Source organism: Ipomoea nil, unplaced genomic scaffold, assembly GCF_001879475.1.
Source record: "Ipomoea nil cultivar Tokyo-kokei standard unplaced genomic scaffold, Asagao_1.1 scaffold3195, whole genome shotgun sequence".
Taxonomy (NCBI): Eukaryota; Viridiplantae; Streptophyta; class Magnoliopsida; order Solanales; family Convolvulaceae; genus Ipomoea; species Ipomoea nil.
Genome location: NW_017619623.1, coordinates 3,712,664 through 3,739,086, shown reverse-complemented (window position 1 = coordinate 3,739,086; position 26,423 = coordinate 3,712,664). Strand labels below are relative to the sequence as shown.

The following is a 26,423-nucleotide window of genomic DNA, read 5'->3' as shown; positions in this document are numbered from 1 at the left end:
TTTAAAATTGTACTAAACATTTACCTATTTTAACTTTCGTGGGGGTGAGTACATATATATAAATATTTTCACCGAATTGTACACACTTATAAAAATATAATTAAAATTTTTGTGAATATTTAAATATAAGAAGATTTTTTATCATACACAAATTTAAAAAATAATATAATAATTAATGTTCTTAATTATTTATGAAGTATATTTATTATATTCATTAAAGTCCTATTTTAATTTACACCTGAAACCAGAAATCTCTAATTCTTAAAATCTCTAACCTTCCTCACGTCGGCTTCAGACTCTGCGATTTTGCGAATTCGAGATTGTGACGTGCTGCGGTGAGGCGGAAACGGGATGTGGCGAGGCGACGATGGGCTGCGGCGAGGGCGGCTATCGAGATCGAGGTTAGATTCTTTCCAATATTATTTTTGTGTGTATTATTATAGATTTATTATTTGTTATTTGTGTACAATGTATATATAAAACACTACTGCTTTGTATATATACGTGTGTGTGTGTGTGTATATATATATATATATATATATATATATATATATATATATAAAAGAACCATTCTTTAGATAGGAACCTAAGAACTAATCTAAACCCTTTATTTTATTCAATCTACGGTGCATGTTTAATATGTTTTTATTAGTTTCGTAACGGTTGTTGGGTTTTATTTTTAGTCGACCAAGGTATTTTAGTAACTCAAAGCAGTGCATGTGCGTGGAATGTGAGAATTAATCGTTGATTCTTCGCATTCTGCTGGAGTTGTTTATGTAGGGTTGACTGTGTCGTAGATTCCATCTTCCTCACCATCGTTGGCATTCGCTTCTCCCCTGTCTACGCTGGTGGTCTATTCCTCGTCTCTACTTGAGTTTCCTGTCTGGGATGGCCGACAATGATGATCGGAACCCTAAGTGCCCCCAGCCAGCGACGAGGCCGTCCGTTGCTTGAGGTGGGTTTCTTTTTATTATTATTATTATTATTATTATTTTTTTTTATTTTTTTTTTCAATGAGTTTTGCATGTTTTGTGTTTCTTGCTGAGTGGGAGTTCTTAGGATTTTGTTTCGACTCTTATGCTGTGATTGATGGATGTATTCTGCATGAGGTTTTGAACTTATTAAGGAGATGGGAATTTAGTTGTGTCAATGGTATTTGGCTTGGGGTTTGAAAATATACTGAAAGAGGTAGTTGGTGTTTGGTTTTGTAATGGAATTAAGAACATTTAATTTGATTGATGTTAATGAATTACATATGAACTATGATGCGTTTTGGTTTCTGGTAATAGAAAATATATCTTTTGGTAATTTGATCATGTGTTTGATTGCTGTTGGCATCCGATTTTCAATTAGAGATTAAAGTTGGTATATTATAGAAGGTGATGCCTGTTCTTTTGTCTTTATATTATTAAACGGTTAGTTGCTAATGTCTTGTTTCAATGGAGAAATATGGGATGAGGCCTCTGTTGTTTAAATCTCCAACCCAGATTTTTTTCTTATTGAGGGTGGTGTTTTTTTTGCTGCTGTTTTGTATCGCTCAGAATTACTCTGTGCACATGGTGGGCTCAGATGGCACACTGAAATACGCAGGTGCACATGGTTGGGCACACGTGTGCACACACTGCATTATGTTAAGGCATACACTGCATTATGTTAGGGCTCATGGTTCAGATTTTGGTTCTGGGTTGTGTTGTGTATTAATTTACTTATAGTTTGTGCTGTAGCCTTTGATTGACCAGGTTATCGAGAAGGCGAGGGCTGTAGCAAGCATTGTTATAGAGTTGATGGAGGTGCTTCACGAGGATGCTAGAGCTTGTTCAAGTGCACAAACGGATAGCCTCATCTAGGTCCTAAGCGTAGCTCGGTTGCTGTTGGGGATTGGCCCACTGGCTCCTGGTCATATTAGGGCCACTTAGTAGCCTGCTAAGTTGACTTTCACGTAGACCCATGATGCATTCTAGGCTAATCCTGCAAATTTGCGTGCTGTCAAGGACAAAGCTAGTGATGTGTGATAATTTGTAGCTAGTTGATCAATACTTTACTTCACTTGGGTACATTCATGTATTCTGATTATGAGATATGATAGCTAATTTTTGGTTGATTTTTACTTTTATATTGGCACATTTTTTCTTAATGAATGACACTTTGATGTAATGTTGCACACAACATTAACACGATTCCAATGCACAACCCAGGCTGTCATATCATCCTGTGTTTTGATGTTCCAGTATAACAATATTTTGACACATTGTGGCACACAATGCGATATGGCACATACAATTCAATATAAGTGCACATCATCTTTTTTTTTTTTTGTTTTTTTTTCATCCGTGAATACATTCTATATGGTTTGGCACAAACAGGATGAGTCGTGTCTACACCATATTCTTTACAATCAAAAAAGTTTTCGTGAATTCATTTTTGCAGTGTTATTGGACGAAATGGCACACACTGTGTAATCTAAGTGCTTACCAAAACGGCTACAATTACACAATTTGTCACACACATTGCAATAACGCACAGACTCAATCTTTACGTAATGGCACAGACATGTTAACGTAATCGCAAACTGGAGTGTATTACATGAACCTATTCACCGTGGATTCAGTCTAGAAGAATTTTAGCACATGATGGCACACTAAGATCAACCTTAGTGCACGCCAGTTCATGGTGACAATAACGCTTCATAGTATGGCACACATGGTGTAGCCCAGGTGCACACTTCCTTCTTGCACCCTTTAAGTGCCGAACCTAATTATGGGCATTTTGTCACACTCAATCTCTACGTAATGGCACATACATGTTAACGTAAGCGCACACCGGAGTCGGAGTGTATTACATGAACCTAATTTCCGTGGATTCAATCTAGTAGAATTTTAACACATGATGGCACACTCAGATTAACCTTAGTGCACGCCAGTACATGGTCACAATAATGCTTCACAGTATGGCACACATGGTGCAACCCATGTGCACACCACCTTCTTGTACGCCTTTAAGTGCAGAAACTAATTATGGGCATTATGACACTACATTATGTTAAGGCACACACTACATTATGTTAAGGCACACACTACATTATATTAAGGCACACACTGCATTGCATGATTCAGTGTGTGCAGTAACGTACAGGACAATGCCCAAAAATGGCATAATCATAACATGACTGCAACCAAATGCACAGACCGCTCTTGTATGCTTTCACATAGCAGCACGAATGGATGTATTAAAATAAATTCCAATTATATGTACGCACAGGTATATGGGGTCAAATATTAATGTTACCAAAAACAGTAGGACTCCTTCCTTATCTTCTCATCCTAAAATCTTGGAGAGAATCCGAATACAATATTTGATTAAAATTAGGATTTGGACTAAATTACACAAATATCCTTTTTAATTAATTATGTGTAAGATGCACATAAAAATATATACTAATCTAGACCATTGATTAAACAAATTTGAATGGGATGGATTAGTTCTCACGTTCCTACCTAACAAAGAGTTCTTACTTGAAGGCCCCCTATATATATATATATATATATATATATATATATATATATATATATATATATATATACACACACACACACACACACACACACACACACACACACACACACACACACACATATATATATATATATATATATATAGTGTTTTCACTCAATAAGCACAATGATTAAACTCCCTTGAACATGGCTAATCCTATAATACAATCCTAGTTAATAAGATCCAGAATAGCTGCAACCAAATGACTATCAAAATCATGTCAAACTGAATTCTATTCTTTCAATTTGCATCTAATTTGTTTTAGATCAAATCTTTCTTTATTTTTATAATTTTATTTATAATAAGTATTACTATTATTAATTATTCATAAATTAATTTACTCTTATTACAAACTATAATAAAATCAAATTAAGTTTTAAAGATGATTTAGTGTAAAAGCAGCTAAAGCCATAATGCTGCATGTTTGTAATGATCAATTAACTATTGCAACTGTTGTAAAAGAAAATAATTATTTACTACTTATATAAAGGAGATAATACCCAGTTTAGTCATATATTATATGCAATATTCCTGAATTATATGTATATAAGAATGGTGAATATTGTTGTAGTGTTGCTATAAGTGTTGATAATGTCTGTTAATAATATAATATTTATTTCTTTTAAGTGAATTGTACTTTGTATCTTTAAAGTATGAAATAACTAGAAAGTATGAAATTTGCTTTGCTGTAAGATGAATTGAGTTGTTAAATATATGAATGTATATGTGTAGCTCTTTGCATACATATAAGTATTATGGATAGAAGTTGGATGTATCAAAGGCGAACTCAACCCCTGCATGAACATCAACCCCTGCGTCAACATCAACCCTGCATCAACATCATATCAGCCCTTGCATTAGCATCAATTCTTGCTGCATTAGAATTAGAATCACTCCCAATATCAACATCGACACCATTATCTTCTTCCATACCAACCACGCCATCCATAGATACTAATGGTCAAAGAGTAGGGGAGGATGTTGCGGAGCAACAAAATCATCGGATTGATAATATAACACATAACGGACGCTTAGCGATTGATGATCAAGGCAAGATGCATGTAAGTTAATTAAATTAAAATGAGCTTTCAAATTTGAATATATATTACATCTTTTAAACTATGAATTTCCTTTATTATAGGTTGACTCATTCTGATGTTTGCGCTAGAAAGATTACTAAGCTATTCCAGGAACGAATAGATCCCAATGGCTATGCATGGGCGCAACTTAGTGATGATACAATTAAGTTTTATTGGGAAGAGTTCAAAGTATATTTTAATACCTAAAAATTATTTTGTTTACATGTCTAACTTTTGATGCTTAATATTATTTATACTGTGTATTGCAGAAATATTTTGATTAGAGTGTTGCTAAAACAAATTTAGTGTATAGTGCTTGGGAAGTGAAGGCAAAAAGAAGATATGCGAAGCAGAATGAAGAACAAGTCAAGACCTCCCTATATCAACGAAGAAATATGGGCTAAGTGGAATGATGTTTGGAATTCTAAAGATAGTAAGAAAAAATCAGAATTAGAAATAGACATGCGGGTGTTTTAGATGGAGTTGCCCAATCTATGCATACCACAGGATCAACCCCTCATTCCAAAATTGCCATTGAACTTGTAAGTTCATTCGAATTGTTTAAGTTATAAGTGATTATGTTTGGATTGTTTGAATTATGCGTTATTGTGTTGACAGAAACTTTTATTGATATTATTGTGATGAACTTATTGTGATTTTATTTTATTGTGCATATTGAGTTGATGTTTGAGTTTATATTATATATTAAGCAGGGAGATAGTTCAAACTATGTTGAATTTTTTATCAGAATTTCGTTTGTTTTATATAATAATTATGTGTTATTGTGTTGGTAGAAATTTTTATTGACACTATTATGATAAAATCATTATGATTTAATTTTATTGTGTCTATTGAGTAAATGTTTGAGATGTTTGTGTTATATATTAAGTAGGGAGATAGTTCAATTTATAAAGGAAACTCTCTGAATTATTTTTCTAAATTTTGTTCGTTTTAAAATAATAATTATGTATTGTTATGTTGATAGAAACTTTTATTGACATTATTGTGATAAAAACAGTGCGATTATATTATATTTTGCTTATTGAATTGATGTTTGAAATATTTTTATTATATATTATATATTATAGTCTTATTTGTTTTAATTTTTAATTTATTTTGTATCTATTTTAACTAATTTTTATGAAAAGCAATTCGGTCGTCGTCTATCATATTTTGAATTGTTCAAGCATACACATACCAAAAAACATGTTGGCCAAACCTTTATATATAGTTGAAAAAGACAAACAAATCCATGTAAATTTATTTATCTTGATTTTCCTTGAATATATATGAATTTTTATAAAAATTGCACTAAAATTTTTAATTTTTGCTGGAACAAATTGCATTGCAACGTGAGGTATTAACACAAAATGGAGAAGAAGTAGATGAGAGTCAATTGTATTATGATGCAGTTGGCGGGCATGATAAGAAAAGATGAGTTTATGGACTTGGCTCATGGTACATTCATTCGTAGTCCAATAAATGCTAACACATCGGACAATATAACATCAACCTCGCAGACATCAGAAAATGCTAATTCTTCAAAGATCCATGATGAGATTGAGAAATTGAAGGCTTCTATGGTTCTTATGTAGCAAAGATTAAATTTTCTTGAGAGTAAGAGAGATGGTACTTCATCATCACCCTCATCACGACCAAAGTCACTTTGATTTGATTTTTCTACTATATTGTTGTTTAGACATGAATTTGGTATTAAGTACAGCATTTAATTTTTTTGAACTATAAAGTAGTATCACTTTTATATTACTAATTATATTGTATTTTAGTTTGCGTATTAACAATTTAAATACAAATATTAGAATTTTAACAAAATAGTAATAATTACAAAAATATTTAAAAATAATAATTTAGTAGAATTGTGATGAAATATAATTTTAGCGATGGAATTACTACGGAAATTTGTTCCGTCGTTTTCTTACGACGAATTTGTGCGACGGAAGATGAAATTTGCAACGGAAAAGTTTGCGACGAAATCGCGACGGCAATTTGTTTCGTCGTTTTTTTTACGACAAAATTTTATAGCGGAATACAAAATTTGCAATGGAAACGGAAAGGTTAGCGACGGATTCGCGACAATAATTATTTCCGTCGTTATATTTCACGACAGAAATATGTAACGGAATATGAGTTTTGCGACGGAATATTTTTTCACGCAATGACGACAGAAAGAAACATTTCCGTTGCCAAAATCGCGACGGAATGACTTCCGTCGCCTACTTCGTGACAGACAATTTCGTCGCAATCGCTCGCGACGGATTATTTTCGTCACGAAATGAAATACGACAAGCCTTGAGACTACGGAATGAATTCCGTTGCGAAAATGAAAAATTCTGTCACAAAACGCGATTTGTGACGGAATTTCGCGTTTTCGCGACGGAATTTGTCCGTCGCGAATCGCGATTTTTCTTGTAGTATGTCAGAATTGCTTTACACGCACATGTATATATATCAATTGTGTATTGTGAAATAATTGGTTGTGGACATAATTTTAGTTATTAAAATTAGGGATTTGATTTTTGTATAATGTGGTTTAGATGGCTGATATAGATGAACAAAGCATAAGGAAGGAAAAGGCAGAGGATCTGGTAATAGCTCTAGCTGAAGCCAAGTGTTGAGATTAACAAGAACAAGAAAAATAATAATGACAAAAAGGTAAAGAAGACAAGATTTACGTGGTTCGGCAATGTGCCTACATCCACGGGAGTGAAAGTATTCTCTTATTATTTGTGATGGTGATCCGGTGATGAGATACATTGATTATATTTATAGGCATATAATCTCCCTTTCACTCCTATTCCTTATATGAGACAAACTCATATTCCTAATCCTTATATGAGACAAACACAACAAATCTCCACCTTGGCGAATATGCTCTCTAGGAGAAAAGATAACTCAACAAATCTCTACCTTGGCGAATAAGCTCTTCAGGAGAAAATACTTATCTAACCATCTCCACCTTCGCAAATAAGCCCTTTAGGAGAAAAAACTCATCTCATAGTCTCCCTGGATTAGGACCACCATGTTCATTTAACATCTGGAAACACCCAACAAGTCCAAACAATGTTTGAACTTGTCACTAGTAACTGCCTTTGTCAACATGTCTGCTGCATTTTCACTTGTATGAATTTTCTGCAACAAAATCTCACCAGAAGCAACCAACTCTCTGACCTTATGAAACCTTACATCAATATGTTTGGTTCTGGTATGGTATACTTGATTTTTAGCTAAGAAAATGACACTTTGATTGTCACAGTGTAATTGAACTCCATCTTGCTCAATATCCAACTCCTTAATCAAACCTGCTCCTTAATCAAACCTGAAAGCCACAAAGCCTCTTTAGCTGCCTCAGTCACAGCCATGTATTCTGCTTCAGTTGTAGACAAAGCTACAATTGACTGAACTGATGATCTCCAACAAACAGGACCACCCTAAAAACATACCCTGTCGTAGACCGTCTATTATCCATGTCACCAGCATAATCAGAATCCACATATCCCATGAGTACATGCTCATTCTGTTGACTCCCAAATACAATACCATGCTCCATAGTGCCCCTTAAGTACCGGAGAATCCATTTAACTGCTTCCCAATGCTGCTTCCCAGGTTTAGACATGTACTTACTAACTTGGCTAACAGCATGAGCCAAATCAGGTCGAGTACAAACCATTGCATACATTAAACAGCCAACTGCACTAGCATAAGGAACCTTTGCCATATTTTCAATCTCACTAACTGTTTGGGGACACTGACAGGATGAGAGTTTAAAATGATTAGCCAAAGGGGTACTAACCGGTTTAGACTTACTCATCCCAAACCTGTCAAGAATTTTCTCTATATAACTCTGTTGAGTTAGCCACAACTTTCTTGCACCTCTATCCCTGTGAATTTCCATGCCACGAATTTTCTGTGCAACTTCTAAGTCTTTCATATCAAATTCCTGACCCAACAAAACTTTCAATGCAGCAATATCATTCATACTCTTAGCAGCGATTAACATATCATCCACATACAGTAACAGAAAAATAAAAGAACCATCACCAAGGCTTTTAACATAGACACAACAATCATACTCACAACGTGTATAGCCAATTTGAATCATGTAAGCATCGAACCGCTTGTACCAGTGCCGTGGAGCCTGTTTCAGCCCATACAAAGACCTCTTGAGTCGACAAACCAGATGCTCACCTCCAGGTTTAACAAACCCTTCAGGTTGCTTCATGTAAATTTGCTCATCTAGATCACCATGTAAAAAAGCAGTTTTCACATCCATTTGTTCCAAATGCAAATCCCAAATGGCTACCAAAGCAAGTACTAATCTGATAGAAGTATGTCTAACAACAGGAGAAAAAACCTCATCATAATCTATCCCCTTCTGTTGAGAAAACCCCTTCGCAACTAACCTAGCCTTAAACCTTTCCCCTTCTTTTTCTGATACTGGTGGCTTCTTCCTATAGACCCACTTGCACCCTATAGCCTTCTTTCCTTGAGGAAGTTGAGCTAACTCCCAAGTATGATTCTGATGTAAAGACTCCATCTCCTCAATCATACCTGCCATCCATTTATCTTTCTCCTGGCTAGAAATAGCCTCTTGAAAGGTAACTGGATCCTTATTAGAAACAAGAAGTGCAAAAGAAACCATATCCTCAAACCCATACCTACTAGGTGGTTTGACATTGGTGCGTCTCGTTCTATCTCTAGCCAAACTGTAATCTTGTAAATTTTCTGAACTCGAACCTGCTGCAGATGTAGGATCTGTAACTTCTTGAGTCTCAATCGTAGGTGGATTAACTACTTTCTCACTCAAAGGTACACGATCCATATCCACTTCTACTGTGCTAGAACCATCAACTAGTGTATCTTCTTTCTTTGGCTGGAACATGAAATTCTCATCAAACACTGCATCTCTGCTAATCACCACCTTTTTGGTTGCAGGATCCCAAAACTTATATCCTTTTACACCTTTCTTGTACCCCAAAAAGATGCACTTCTTCGACTTGGGATCTAACTTTGATCTCTCATCACCTGGAATAAGAACATAGCTAGGACAACCAAAAACTCGTAAGTGATCAAAACTTACAGGATTACCTAACCAAACCTCCTCAGGAACCTTGCCACCAAGTGATGTCCGTGGTGATCTATTGATCAAGTAACATGCCATGTTCACTGCTTCTGCCCAAAAACACTTAGAGAGCCCAGCATTCAATCTGAGACACCTTGCTCTCTCAGCAATGGTTCTATTTAGCCGCTCAGCAACACCATTCTGTTGTGGTGTCTTACGCACTGTATAGTGCCTTTGAATTCCATGTTCTGCACAGAATTTCTAAAATTCTTTCTCAGTATATTCCGTCCCGTTGTCAGACCTCAGGTACTTGATTTTTCTTCCAGTCTGGTTCTCAACCTCAGCTTTCCACAACTTAAATTTCTCAAACACTTCAGATTTATGTTTCAAGAAAAACACCCAGACTTTCCTAGAAAAATCATCAGTAAATGTAACATAATATCGAGAGCCACCCATTGAAGGTTCCCTGGTAGGTCCCCAAACATCAGAATGCACATAATCCAGAATCCCTTTAGTTTTATGCTGCCCAGTAGAAAAACTGACTCTAGTCTGTTTCCCAAGGACATAGAATTCACAGAAATCTAGCTTACAACATTTAACTCCTTTTAACAGATTCCTTTTGTGCAAATCAGACAAACCACGTTCACCAAGGTGTCCCAAACGTAAATGCCACAATCTAGTAGTATCATCACTAGACTCAACAGAATGTGCTCCACCTACAACAGTATTACCCAACAACCTATAAATGTTCCCTGTGGTCCTCTTCCCTTTCATCACAGTTAAAGCACCCTTACTAATTTTAATGGTTTCCTTATCACTCTCAGACTTATGAATAAAACCATTAGCATGCAAACTGCCAAGAGAAATCAGGTTCTTAGTTAATCCCGGTATATGTCTGACATCATGCAAAGTTCTGACAATACCATCATACATCTGGATGTTAACATCACCAATACCTATGATATTATGACATCTATCATCACCCAGAAAAACAGAACCGAAAGTACCTGACTTATAGGTTGTGAACCACTCCCTGTTAGGTGTAATATGATAAGAGCATCCTGAGTCTAGAATCCAAGCATCTGACAACTTACTCGATGAAACTGCTAGAACATCACCTTCACTATAATCTGAGTCATCAGCATGCACCACATTCGCCGCCTCTTGTTGTTTTTTAATTAATTCAACTTTGGACAATCTCTCTTTATGTGCCCAATCTCATAACACTTGTAGCACCGGATTTTCCTGCTATTTCTGGACTTAGACCTAGAGTTTCTCCTCCCAGAATTACCCTTCTCTTGCTTCCTTCCACGATCCTGACCCTCTTTAGCATACAAACTTTCACCAACAGACGGTCCATCTCCTACACTCTGCATGCGCTTATTATGAGCCTGCAGGGCCGCAAAGATCTCGCTGTATTTAATCGTGCTTTTCCCGTATGTTAGAGTAGTCACTAGATGTTCAAAGGAAAAAGGTAATGAACATAGCAAAATCATCGCATTGTCTTCATCTTCAATCTTGACATCAAGTCTGGCCAGATCTGAGATTATCTGATTGAAGACATTAATATGATGCACCAAGTCTGAACCCTCCTGCATCTTAAGCCCATAAAGCCTTTGCTTTAGATACAGTTTGTTCGTTAGAGATTTTTCCATGAACTAAGTTTCCAATTTATCCCAAATTTCTTTTGGGGCTTCCAGGGCCATAACATGATACACAATTCCATCGTCTAGGCATAACCGAATGGTTCCTGCCGCACGCTCCTTCAAATCTTCCCAATCATCCTCTTCCAGATTAGCTGGCTTATCCGCCTTCAAAGTTTTCAGAAGACCCTGTTGTTCCAACAAATCCTTTACCCTAGATTGCCATAACCCAAAATTCCCTGTACCATCAAATTTTGATACCTCGAATTTTGTGCTTGAACTGGTCATCTCAACAGTGCTCTGATACCAATTTGTTGAGATTAACAAGAACAAGAAACAATAATAATGGCAAAAAAGGGTAAAGAGGACAAGATTGACGTGGTTCGGCAATGTGCCTACATCCACGGGAGTGAAAGTATTCTCTTATTATTTGTGATGGTGATCCAGTGATGAGATACATTGATTATATTTATAGGCATATAATCTCCCTTTCACTCCTATTCCTTATATGAGACAAACTCATATTCCTAATCCTTATATGAGACAAACACAACACCAAGGTACGAGGATAAACCCATTCTCATTTTCACTGTGCTTATTGACTTTAATTGTTAAGAATATGGGAAAAAAAACAAAAATGTGGTGTGTTTATTAGCATTTGCATCCAGAGTTACGCCAGAATTAAAGCCATTCTTATTAGTGAAAATTGATTGGAGTAGTGTAGAATAAGAGTGGACACTCATTATCTTTGTGTCTTAAGCTTAGTTAATAAACAACAAAGGATTCTGACGCTAACATTTGAATAGTTTTCCATTCACAATTGATGAAGACAATCTCTAGATTTGGTGGGATGAGTGGTTCTGGAATTTGATTCTTGCCAACTAATTAATATCTCTAACACATTTTAATTAGGTTCATGTAATAAAGCTCTTTTTTTTTTTTTTTTTTTTTTTTTTTTTTTGTGTGCATTTCTTTTTAGTTTTGACAATGATGTTGTGTCATTATATGTACCACCTTAACATGCTTGTTTGTCTGAGTTTATGTCAATCAGACCCACCATTATCAAATAAAATGTTACATATATTTGAACTTTTAGTCTTATGTACGGATTAGAAGACAAACATTTTTGTCATTGTATGTTATTCTTTGGCAACTAGAAATATATTTTTTACTTCTTTTTTGCATTGTTTTATTTTGGTTTATTTAGTTGAAATTATTTTCCAAAGGAAAAACTCAAATTTCTGAAAGTTTAAGGTTCTCTATTTCCATTGATACTTTTCTACATAATGTGATGCCTCTATTTTAACTAAGGTCAAGCTCAAGCTCTCTCTCACGCATCCTCAATCAAGCTTTCTATAGTTTTGAAACTATTTCATTGTATTTCTGATTTTTATTTTGTTTCCAGTTTTCTCATCATGAACCAGGTGTTACTCATGTCTTAGTTATCAGAGGTGCTGGGTATATTGGTTCACATGCTACATTAAGACTTTTAAAGGACTCGTACAGGGGCGGAGCCAGGATTTGTTGGTGCGGAGGGCCGATCACAATTTGAGAGATAATAATAAAATACATTAATATTCATTTCACATATTCCAAAATACATCATTATATTACAAATCTACTAAAATTTAGAACGTCTCTCTTGCATGTCACGAAAATCATCTATAATTGAATCTATACTAAATTGTTTTGCAATTTGTTTTTCAATATATACTAACAGACAATCATTAAGAAAGTCATCTTCCATCTTGTTACGGAGTGTAGTCTTTACTATATTCATGGCAGAAAAAGATCGTTCTGTAGTAGCCGTAGACACTGGAAGTGTGAGAATGAGAGTTACTACTCTGAACACAAGAGGATAGATATTCAATTTTCTAGTTTTCACCAACCATTGGCATAGATCAGAAATACTTTCTAGTGTTATGAAATCAGGAAGTTGTTGCACATTTTCAAAATGTTCAAGTTGCATTCTTAGTTGTAAAATCTCATAATCTTCAAAGTCTTGAGGGTAAAACTTCTCCACCAACTTGCAAATATCATCAATTCTGAATGATATATGAATCTCTTTTGGATCTAACGATGAACTGAGAATAATTAACTCCATTGCTTTATCATCAAACCTATTGCAACTGAGAATCAATCATGGCATTAAAAATATCAAATTTGTAATGATGCCCAATTGTTAATTCATCTTGTTGATGCCTAGCCCTTCCCCTTCTTGCAATATATTGAGCATCAAAATCCGGCACAGTTATGTTGACAGTTTCGCAAAAAGACTTCACACTTGCAACTAATTCATCCCATCCACTATCTCTTAAATTTTGAATAAGCAATTTAGTAGATGACACAAGATGCATTGCATTCAATATTTCTTGAGGGGTGAAGTTGTAAAGCTTGGCAAAGCATATTTGAAATCTCCAAATTTTTTCTCATGAGATGCATAATGAATACAAACTCAAAAGAAGTGAGTACCTCATAAGCTGCATCGGCATCTCCACGGTGAGCATGTGTAGTTCCATCTTCAACAATATTAAGTAAAACTTCACATGTTGCACTATACATTCTCATCAAACTTGAAATAGACTTCAAATGAGAACTCCAATGAGTATCACCCGACCTTTGTAAAGAACCAATTTGATTAAGACCTCTCCCACTTTCAAGCTCATAAATACTAAGCAAATGAGCAATATTTGAGGCATGAGCAACTTTCAACTGGTCATTGCGCTTACATGATGGCCCAACAACATTAATAATAGAGTTCAACTTGGTGAAAAATTGATGGGCAGTGATGACTTCCTTTGATGAAGCTACTAATGCCAATTGCAATCGATGTGCAAAACAATGAACATAATAAGAATAAGGACATTCATCCAAGACTAAAGCTTTCAATCCATTCCATTCTCCACGCATGTTACTTTCACCATCATAACCTTGTCCCCGAATATTCTGAACATCAAGATTATGACGAGATAAGATAGAAAAGATAGATTTTTTCAATGTTGATGCAATAGTGTCCTTAACATGAACAACTCCAAAGAAACGTTCTTGTATAAAACCATCTTTATTAACAAATCTCAAGACAATTGACATTTGTTCCTTCTTTGATTCATCTCGAGCTTCATCAACAATGATACAAAATTTTGCATCACCAATTTCTTCTTGGATAACACTTTTTACTTTAGTTGCCAACACTTGCAAAATTTGCTTTTGTATTGTTGGTGATGTATATGATGCATTTTGTGGGGCCTTCTCAAGAATTTTTGTTACTTCATCATTAAAAGAGGCAATGAAACTCAATAGATCTAAAAAGTTTCCACGGTTCATTGATGTTATTGACTCATCATGACCTCTAAAAGAACATCCTTGAAATGCAAGCCATCTTGTTGCCTCAATTGAAGTTCTCAAGCGAAGTCTATTCTCTGCTATTTCCTAAGAACTGAATTTCTCAATGTGTGATTGTTGGTTCATGAGATATGCACAAGCTTTCTCGGCATTTTGGTGAGGGGAGGTGAGATCTTTCCCAATGTGTTAAAAATGAGCAATTTTTCCCATCTCTAACTTTCTTCCATGATCTAAACCCATTGATAGTAAAAGCATCCAATCCGGAAGGCCCATCTTGAGTATGAAACAAATAACATGGTAGACAAAATGCTGCATCTTTACTAGGAGAATATTCTAACCAAGAAGGGAATAACTTAAACCAAGATGCTTGAAAACTACGAGGATGATTTTCTCCCGATTTTGGATACTTTGAAAGCAAACATTGATATGGGCCGACCTTGATATAAGCTCTCCTAAATTCATCACGCTTCTTAATGGGTCACTTCCATATTGGTAGTCGCAATCCCGGATAACGTTCTAATGCTTGAATATCAAACTTCTCGTTGATTTCAACTCTTTGAGCTTTTTCAGGACAACTTTCAGAATTCAATGGTTCAATACTTGAAAATGGATTTACTTGAGATGTTGAATCTTCATAATTCTTTCTTTTAAAGAAAAGTCAATTCTTGGTGTGTTTTTCATTTCAACTTAATCTTCCCATGTTCTCACTGTTAACATTTTTTACAAATCAATTAAATTAACTAAAACCAAATGAAAAAAGAATAAATAGAGAAATATTAAAGTAATAGATATTTAAAGATTTTGGTAACAAAATGACCTAATTTCAAACTCATCAAATGCCCATTTAGCTATTTCATTATGATTTATGCACCAGTATTCAAATTCTAGCAAATCCTATTAAACTTTTAAAAGTATAAACATACACTAACCAATGGAGAAGTGGAGAATGTCAACACTCGTAACTGGTAGCCCGAGTTCACCGTGGTTGCCATCGTGAGTCGTCAACTAAGGAAACGAATGAGAGGATTTAACTATTTTGGCATTTACCATGAGTTTATCGCGGTTGTTGTAACTTGTGAGGATGATGAATCCATTTTCAATAAAGATTAATTCATAAAACAAATTCAAAAATTTAAAGAATAAAAAGGAAATAGAAAATTACCCATATACTTGCAAGTAAAAAATTGAAGAGAATTTGTTGTTTGGAATATCTGCCGCCGTGCCGCGTCTGCGTACTGTGGTTGAAATTTTGATTTGTAAATTTAGAATTGGGATGGTTTGAGAATTTGGATGGTTTGCTTACTCAGGAAGAGTTCTTTTAGGTGGGAAAATGTTTGGTGGGCCACATGACAATGACACTAGCTCTCTGCAACAACCGACCACCACCACCTCCTCTCCATGATGTGCAGCTATGCTGCCTTATACTAACATAAAAATTTGTTTCTCTTGGGGGGGGGGGGTGGGGGCAAGGCTCCCTCTTACTATCAGGTGGCTCCGCCCCTAGACTCGTATCGTGTGACTATATTGGTAATTCATCTTTCCAACTGTTTGAATAGGCTCTTCTGTAATTGCTTGTGTAACACCCCGTGTTACGACCCCTAAACCAAATTAATTAATTAATTACTCAGCCTAAAAAGGGAACTAAAATCCATTAATTAGCTAAAAGGGAGTCCACCATAATCCATGGGCTCTTATCCCTAAAGCCAATCCCTTAGTCCTATAGGAAATAGAATTAGCAAATCCATACCACTTAGACCCTAATTGGGACTGTTAGATATATAAATAGGGACATAGGAGGCACCTAGAACTCACAACACAATAACTTCCACCACACAAGAATTCCCGTAGGAGAAATCAAGAAAGAAGAAATCTTAAAGAAAGACCCTTCATAGCCAAGGAAATTAATTAAGGCTAAGAGGTAACCCATGTCTCAACAAAACCTATTTTCCTTGCTATAATCTCCTTCTTTGGCTCCCTCTATATGCTTGTGTCTTGATGAATTCCTTTATGATAATCGTGATATAATCTTATTTGATTGATGTGATGATTTTATGTGTGATCTTGATGATCTCGATATTAAAAAGAGGTTCTTGATATTTATGTGCTGATTCTTGATAAATCTTGATGTTTCTTGATGTTAGAGATAAAATATGATCTTGATAATTTGGATGGGAACTAGAGCCCTAGGTTGGATTGGGAATTTGTATTGTGATGTTCTTGATTTATATTTGGGTGGGAATTCGCATGTTCGGGTGTTGTTATGTTTAGAAGTCATGTTAGGATGTGTTCAATATGATTCTTGCTTTTGATCGTTAATTACCTATGTGGTGTCGTTATTTGCGTTTAAAAGCGTCTAAACATGGTTTCGGGTTCCACAAAGGATCCCGGGATGCGTTATTTGATGAAAGAGTCAGTGGGGGATAGGTGGGGGTAGGGGGACCCGCCACCTACCCGCTGCCCGAGAATCACCGCCAGGCAGCGGGCAGCCGGCGGGCAGACGTCTGCCCGCCGGCCACCCGCTGCCCGGAAGATCGTCGCTGGCGGGCAGCCGGTGAGTGGCCCTCCACCCACCGGCTACCCGATGGTCTGTTACACACCTCGGGTCCTCGGGCTTCCCCGTTTGATGATCCCCATTCCCCGTGGTGTCCCAACGGACCCCGTTTGTCGTGCTTGAGTCTAGTTTGATGTTTCGGGTGCCATTCGTAGGATAGAAGAGTCTTAGGAATTGCATGTTAGTGAATCGGTAACCCGTTGGCCTAGGAGGAATATGCATGAACCCCTTAGGACTACTCTTAGTATGTGAATGATCACACATAAGTTTATTTATACACCTTCCCCTTCCCAATGTGTTATTACGTGCTACAATGTGTTATGTGATGCATGATTCCCCAATTTGGTTGCGATCAAATTGGGTGTTCCTGAGCTGCGGTTCAGAAGTTGGCTGCGGTCAAATATGTTACTTATTAGCTGCGATTCATTTTCCTGGCTGCGGTCAGTGATTCACTTCTTGGGCTGCGGTCCACATGGGCCTCGTGTGCTGTGGTACACCGACCGGACGCGCCAGGCGGTGTGTTGGACCATTAGCCCGAGGAAGGCTGTAGTCCACCGAATGAGTGATCAGGCGGTGTGTAGGGCTATGGTTGGCTGCGATCCACAGAGTGATGGGCCAGCGGTGTGTAGGTTCGTGGTCTCCGAAGATCATCGCCCACCGAATGAGTCCCTCAGGCGGTGTGTAGGGCTTGATCTGCTACGACCCACCGACTGAGTTCATCAAGTGGTGTGTAGGGTCGTAGTCCCCCCTTGTAAAGAGGATCACAGTGCACCGACTAAGCGCGTCAGCGGTGTGTAGGGCTGTGATCCGCCATTGAGTTCGTCAACGGTCTATGCGGTTGGTTGCGATCAACCCCCTTCATGCTGCGATATGAGGTAGGGTGCTGCGGGGCCGTGTTAGTACTATATGTACTAACCCTCATGTTCGAGGCATGCGATTGGTCCCGTGGTGCCATCAAAGTATGCTTGTGTGACTTGAATAATGATTGATTGATTATGTGAACGATTTGGGAGTGAACTGTGACCTTAGATACATGTTCTTATGATATTATCTCTATATAACTGTTTAACATTGTTGAATGTGCCTATTCCTACCTGTCGAGTCTATTCCTGGTTTTAAAGCTAGAGTTTCCTAAATATATATCTTCTTACTTCAAAATGGTTTTCATATATATATATATATATATATATATATATATATATATATATATATATATATATATATATATATATATATATATATATCTACCTATATTGTATTTCAACGCGTTGGAGTGGGTTACCAGCATCACCCGCTGAACAGATATATTTGGCTTTCAAGCACATATGAGTAGACACCGGAGCGCGCTAAAGATCTGGAGCGTAGAGTAGTTAGTTATATATATATATATATATATATATATATATATATATATATATATATATATATATATATATATATATATATATATATATATATATATATATATATATATATATATATATATATCGTATTTCAACGCGTTGGAGTGGGTTACCAGCATCACCCGCTGAACAGATATATTTGGCTTTCAAGCACATATAAGTAGACACCGGAGCGCGCTAGAGATCTGGAGCGTAGAGTAGTTAGTTTCCCTTTCGGCCTGCGTGCCATGATTATGTATTGACATTGCTTTGAGGTTATTTAGTTAGTTTAGCATGTGCATCTGAGTTCTCCAGCTCAGATGTGGCATAGCACCCCGCACTCTTCTGTTTGATTTTGGGATTTAATGAGAATTCACCTTTAATATATAAGTTTTAAAAGTTTTGAAATTTCGGGGTGTTACAGTTGGTATCAGAGCCTAAGTTTGACCCTAGGATTAGACTCTTAAGACCAGATTCTAGGACATTAGGCTTAAACTCTAGGAGTTCAGGAACATAGGATTTAGGAATCATAAGACGCGCTTCAAAGAACTCTCCTTCGCTTATCAGATCAAGGTAAGGGTACAACACTCTAACTCAACATTACTATAAACATTGGCTCTATAGATCAGCATCATGGCACCAAATAGAAGACAATCAAGGACTCCGGAACCCACCACACACGACCCCATGGCTCAGACCCTACAGCAACTGACCCAAGTCGCCCAAGCACTGAGCGACGTAGCTCTCCGCAACAACCGACCACCACCACCTCCACCAAACACAAACTCAGAAGTCACCCGAGAAGTTTCAAATCATCGACCACCCACTTTCTCAGGAGAAGAAGATCCTGCCATCCTTGAGGAATGGATTCGGACCTTCGACAAGATTCTGGGGTTAGTAGAATGCCCAGAAGAACGTCGTGTAGAGGTAGCCTCATTCGACTTCGGGCACGAGGCAGACCTTTGATGGATCCACGAGGGACCCACTTACAGCCAGGAACCAGGGTTCAACTGGGAAAACCTGAAAACACGACTGCGAGAACGCTTCTACCCAGCACACGTAAGAGCATCCAAGCACGAAGAGTTCCTCCACCTGAAACAAGGAACGACTACCGTCATGGAATACCATAAACGATTCCTCGAACTGGCACGCTTCGCGCCAGAACTAGTCCCCAGGGAGGCAACCAGAATAGAAAGGTTTGTATCAGGCCTCAACTTCGAAGCCCGAAAGGCACTAGTAGTAAGCGGACCCCGGACCCTCAACGAGGCTTACTCCAGTGCCGCCAATCTCTATCGGATCCAACTACTACAACGTGGGGTTCAGGAACAGATTCGAAAAGGGAACACAGGAAGTGGAGCACCACCTATGAAAAGAACGAGAAACGACGCTAACACGAGGCCAAACTTTCTAGCTGGCCAGAGGCCACCCCTAGGAAACAACGAAGCTAATACAGGGAGCGTCCCTTGCCCAAAATGCAACAAAAGCCATAGAGGCAAGGAATGCATGGGAAACCCCTGGCGATGCTTTAACTGCGGAGGAGAGGGACACAAGTCCTTCCAGTGCACTCGACCCTCGAACTCACGCCCTACATTCATGGGCCAACGCGGAGGCACAAACAACCAGGGAAATTACAGTGCCCCCGGAAAGGTGTTCGTCATGAGCCGCACACAAGCTGAACTCGAGGATGAGGGCAACCTCGACGAAGGAAACATGGTTCCAGGAGACGAAGACCCCGCAAGCCCACCATAAGAAAACCAAGAAGATGAATTTTGTCTGGGAATATGGGATGACCGGCGAATCCCTTGTAACCACCCTCGTACTAGAATTACTTGTTTAGATTAGCTACTTCGGAAATATTATAAATAAAGAAGCAAAATCAAAATAATTTAGCATAAAAAGGGGCTAGAATACCCCGAAAACCCGCATCAACAACAAGAAGGACCAACCAAATCCTCTACCACTAGAAGACAAAAGAAGGAAAAAAGCCAAGAAGTACACAACAAAGGAGACTAATGTTACCAATAGGAATTGGACCTCTCATTTACATGACCAAAGCCTTAACCACTAGACTATGAGTGTTTCTTGAAACCTTAAGGGAACACTCCCTTCTTAAACCCCACCAAATCTCTAAAACCCACAAAAAAAACCCCAAATCAAGAACCCTTCTTCCTCCTCCAAGAACACACATTTTCTCCCTCTCTCTTTCTTCACCTCCCACAAACCGCCGACGCCACCCTCACCTCCGCAACCTGCCGCCGCGCCACCAACGACCGCCCAAAACACTCTCCGCTCCGCGCCCCGTCGACCGGACCGCCACCACGATCGGCCGACGCCGCCGCCATCACAACCCCGGAGATCGCCCGTCGCTCGCCTACTGCCACGCGACGCCCGCTGCTCGCCCGGCCAACACCCACTGCCAACGTAAACTCCTGCTCCGTCTAGGCCAACGCCCCCGTCATCAGCTCCGAGTCACGACCGAAAACAGACCGCGCCGCCGGAAACCCCGCCGGAAATTCCACCGGAGTCTCGCCGGAAAGAAGCATCACCGAAGAACACCACTTGGTGAAGTCTTGCAAAGCCGAAGAAGCCCGTTGGTACACGAACCCTGGATTGGAACGACGCCGATTACACGGTAATCGGAGGTAAAGCCCTCGAACTCGACCAATTCTCTCCAGAGTTGGTCGATATGCTTAAATTTCAAGGACTCTTGGATACGTATCTCACCATCAAAGGGGATACGTACCCCGAACTAGTGAAGGAGTTCTGTCACCATTTAGTGACCGTCAAACGGGGTGATAAAGTGGAGGTCACCACTAAAGTCCGGGGAAAGGAGATAGTACTCTCCGAAGGCCGCTTGGCTAAACTCCTAAAACTGACCACCACGGGTGTGTCGGATTACGACCGGAAGGGATGGATCGGTACCCAAGGCACGGGGTATATGGATTACCTCGGGTACCTACTAGGAAAGGAAGAAGGCTTCACCTCGGCCACCCGACCAAACAGAAAATGGCTAACTGCTGAACAAAAGATACTAATCATGATTGTGACTGATAGCTTGTTGCACACAAACAACAAAAGCAAGGATGTGGGAAGTTTGGAGTGCACTTTTGCCTACTTCCTAAAGCACAAGATCAAGTTCAACCTACAGGCCCTTATGTTGAAACACATGGAGTTTTGCAAGACTAGCAACCGGCTTAGTCTACCTTACGGGATGATCCTAAGTTGGATCATGGAGAAAAAGGGAGTGGACCTGAGCCACACAGAAATCAAACCCGTAAGCGGCATGGTTTTCAATGCCTAGAACCTCCGCCGCAATGACATCTACTACACTGAAGGGGGACAATACATCACCCTCGAGGAGATTTGCCTTAAACCCGAAGAGGAACGAAGGGAATTGGTTGATCAACTGGATATCTCCAACAAAAAGTTTAAACGGGCAATGCAAGAATGTGGGGGACTGGAGGGAAATGAGGAACACGAGGAGGATAGCGAGCCTAACCCACTGGCACCCGCACAAGCAAGGGGAAACCCAAGGATCCAAAATGAAGAATCCACCAACGAGCGCATCCTCGCACAGCTCACCCGGCAGAACCAAATGATGGACGAGGGGTTCTCGTCCCTAATCCACGCAACACGCGCTTTGGATCAGAGGGTGGTAGCAATCGAGACCATACTGGGCACCCGCGGGGTATCCAGCTCAGGAGCAGGAAACCAAGGTAGACCCGAACTTTCCAATCACCACTTCACCAGAAGTCCAAACTACCCCAGCAAAGACAACGCATGGGGCCACATTTCCTAATCAGGAGGCCAAAATACGTGACGTCTAGGGGTGAAAGAATGGATCCACGCATCGGCTTCGGGGACGAAGCCTCTTGTAAGGGGGGGGGGGGGGGGAGTGTAACACCCCGTGTTACGACCCCTAAACCAAATTAATTAATTAATTACTCAGCCTAAAAAAGGAACTAAAATCCATTAATTAGCTAAAAGGGGGTCCACCATAGTCCATGGGCCCTTATCCCTAAAGCAATCCCTTAGTCCTATAGGAAATAGAATTAGCAAATCCATACCACTTAGACCCTAATCGGGACTCTTAGATATATAAATAGGGACATAGGAGGCACCTAGAACTCACAACACAATAACTTCCACCACACAAGAATTCCCAAGAATTCCCGTAGGAGAAATCAAGAAAGAAGAAATCTTAAAGAAAGACCCTTCATAGCCAAGGAAATTAATTAAGGCTAAGAGGTAACCCATGTCTCAACAAAACCTATTTTCCTTGCTATAATATCCTTCTTTGGCTCCCTCTATATGCTTGTGTCTTGATGAATTCCTTTATGATAATCGTGATATAATCTTATTTGATTGATGTGATGATTTTATGTGTGATCTTGATGATCTTGATATTAAAAAGAGGTTCTTGATATTTATGTGATGATTCTTGATAAATCTTGATGTTTCTTGATGTTAGAGATAAAATATGATCTTGATAATTTGGATGGGAACTAGAGCCCTAGGTTGGATTGGGAATTTGTACTGTGATGTTCTTGATTTATATTTGGGTGGTAATTCGCATGTTCGGGTGTTGTTATGTTCAGAAGTCATGTTAGGATGTGTTCAATATGATTCTTGTTTTTGATTCGTTAATTGCCTATGTGGTGTTGTTATTTGCGTTTAAAAGCGTCTAAGCATGGTTTCGGGTTCCACAAAGGATCCCGGGACACGTTATTTGATGAAAGAGTCAGTGGGGGGTAATTGGGGTTAGGGGGGCCCGCCACCTACCCGCTGCCCGAGAATCACCGCCAGGCAGCGGGCAGCCGGCGGGCAAACGTCTGCCCGCCGGCCACCCGCTGCCCGGAAGATTGTCGCCGGCGGGTGGCCCTCCACACACCTGCTACCCGCTGGTCTGTTCCCCGTTTGATGTTCCCCATTCCCCGTGGTGTCCCAACGGACCCCGTTTGTCGTGCTTGAGTCTAGTTTGATGTTTCGGGTGCCATTCATAGGATAGAAGAGTCTTAGGAATTGCATGCTAGTGAATCGGTAACCCGTTGGCCTAGGAGGAAAATGCATGAACCCCTTAGGACTACTCTTAGTATGTGAATGATCACACATAAGTTTATTTATACACCCCCCCTTCCCAATGTGTTATTACATGCGCTGCGGTTCATTTTCCTGGCTGCGGTCAGTGATTCACTTCTCGGGCTGCGGTCCACATGGGCCTCATGTGTTGTGGTCCACCGACTGGACGCGCCAGGCGGTGTGTAGGACCATTAGCCCGAGGAAGGCTGTAGTCCACCGAATGAGTGATCAGGCGGTGTGTAGGGCTACGGTTGGCTGCGATCCACCGAGTGATGGGCTAGCGGTGTGTAGGGTCGTGGTCTCCGAAGATCATCGCCCACCGAATGAGTCCCTCAGGCGGTGTGTAGGGCTTGATCTGCTACGACCCATCGGCTGAGTTCATCAAGCGGTGTGTAGGGTCGCAGTCCCCCCTTGTAAAGAGGATCACAATCCACCAACTGAGCGCCTCAGCGGTGTGTAGGGCTGTGATCCGCCATTGAGTTTGTCAACGGTCTATGCGGTTGGTTGCGATCAACCCCCTTCATGCTGCGATATAGGTAGGGTGCTGCGGTGTAGCACCCCCCAAACATGGCACAAGAAAAAGGCCTTAACACATGCAGATAACACAACAAAACACTAGCACAACGGAAGATAAAAGGGTAACTAGATAAAACAAATCCAAACAGGGTGTTATGCCACGTTTACCAACAATGGTAAACGCTACGACAGTCATATCTGCAATGTGTACATAACTATTCCAAAGTCATCAGTCTAATACTACGTCGGCGCACAGGCCACAAAGCAAGGATAAAGGTACTAAACTACCGGCCACTAGACATCGCGCTCGTCTAGACATCACCTGAAAGAACACAAAGATAAACATGGGATGACGCCCGGTCAGCGATAATGCTGGTAACCCACCAATACCTATTAAGTATCATACATAGATAGTATATATACAAAAATCATTTGCGAAACGGAATACGTATATATAAGTGAAAACCAAGAGTAAACACCAACTCAAGACTCATCACTCTCACAAGCAACACGGGAACACATCCCAAGACCACAAAGGACAACAACAACTCAAGGATAAAGACACGACAAACGGAAACACATGCCTTTGCGACTACACACGTCACAAGAAGAGAACACAACCACGGCTACACAAGCCCTCGTGACATCACACATCACGAGTTGATATGCCTTCCTTATGCCCGGTTCCAACCTTATGGCTACCCCCAACCTTATTCTAGTTCCAACCTTTACCACCAGGACCCCTGTACACCAAGTCCAACCTTATTCCCCAGGGAACCGTCGTTCCCCCTCCAACAGACCTCCGACAGAGCCACCGATTTCATAGTACACAAGGTACCGTACACACACATGGCGACACACGCCTTCCCAAGAAATACGTGAACCTGACACACAGGTCACAACTCCATATTCATGTCACGGCCACCATGAGGACCGCTGCAATACCTTGGTGACTAGTGTCCCATACCACTAATCGTGCAATCCAGGTAAAGCCACACACACCACACCTCAACAGGAATCAATCAACGGATTGCAACGAAGGTATGAAACACACTCAATCAAGGAATGGGTCACAGCCCAACAACAACTACGAAACTAGCATGCTTATCAACGGAGAAACCGAAGGTAGTTCCGAAGAACACACAAGACTCGTCACGGTTCAACGAAATACAATGTTGAACACTTAGCACGATTCAAGACACCAAAGTCCTACATGGATACCTACCATATAGTTCTACACATACGAAACATCAAGGAGACACTCAAATAGTTCCACAAAAGAACAACGGGAAGTCCAAAGACCAAATACCGAGTCAAAAGGATCACGGGGAACAAATCCCCAACAACTCCACACATGTACCCGCGGGTAGGCCCACGGGTAGGCCCCTACCCGCGGTTCTGCCCGCGGGTACAGGTCTACTCCGCCATTGTACCCTGCAGGTGGGCGGCGGGTTGGACCCCTGCCCGCCGTTCCGCCCGCGGGTACAACCCTGTACCACAAATCAACACTTCGCGGATTTTCTTCTCCAAACTCAAATTCAAGTCCAAAACATGCCAAATCTCACCAAATACAACAAAATGACTTGAATCAAAGGAAATGCCAAGCAATGGCACACAAGAACCCTAAACACAAGCTCTAGATATGCATTTTCACAAGATCATGCATCAACACTCACATTTAATAGCAAAACACAAGTAGAATCCAAGAAATCACATATAGGTAAGCAAAATAGGTTTTAGTAGAGCATGGGTTACCTCTTGTAGACTAAAAGACTTCACTTAACACCTCAACAAGCTCCCCACAAGGCTTACTTTCCAAACCCACTTCAAGAACAAACCAAAAGATCATAAAGATCCTACTTTTAAGAAAAAGACATCTAAGATGGAACCAAAAACACAAGATGGACTTAGAGCTTACCCTCCTAGATGCCCAAATAGGTGAAAGGTTGAATCTTGGAAGCAAATCTTGGAATCTTGACAAGGTCTCAACTTAGATTGGAGAGAAAGCTACTCACCTTTCTAGAGAGAAGGTAGAACTAATATTTTTTGAAAGTGTAAGGGATGAAATGAAAATGTCTTCTAGGTTAGGTTACAATACTAACTCTTGGTGAAAGGTCAAGAATGCCCTTACTAACATTTAGAAAGTGTAAGGAACAAGGGAACTCCCCTCAAAGTTCAATGTACAACATAACTTTGAAG

At 39.6% G+C, this 26,423-nt stretch overlaps 2 long non-coding RNA genes across 2 annotated transcripts in view; one reads left to right on the top strand and one right to left on the bottom strand.

Annotated features, from left to right (window-relative positions):
• LOC109168262 overlaps positions 1-12,878 on the top strand; it is an 18,675-nt gene extending 5,797 nt beyond the window's left edge. Inside the window, exons 2-3 of the long non-coding RNA XR_002052043.1 lie at positions 6,017-6,022; positions 12,869-12,878. This is a non-coding gene — a long non-coding RNA (uncharacterized LOC109168262). The remainder of the gene's footprint in view (positions 1-6,016; positions 6,023-12,868) is intronic.
• Positions 10,626-26,423, bottom strand: LOC109168261. The gene is made up of 3 exons (XR_002052042.1): positions 26,412-26,423; positions 23,714-23,715; positions 10,626-10,722 (listed from the first exon to the last, which is right to left on the bottom strand). It is a non-coding gene; the product is annotated as an uncharacterized LOC109168261 (long non-coding RNA).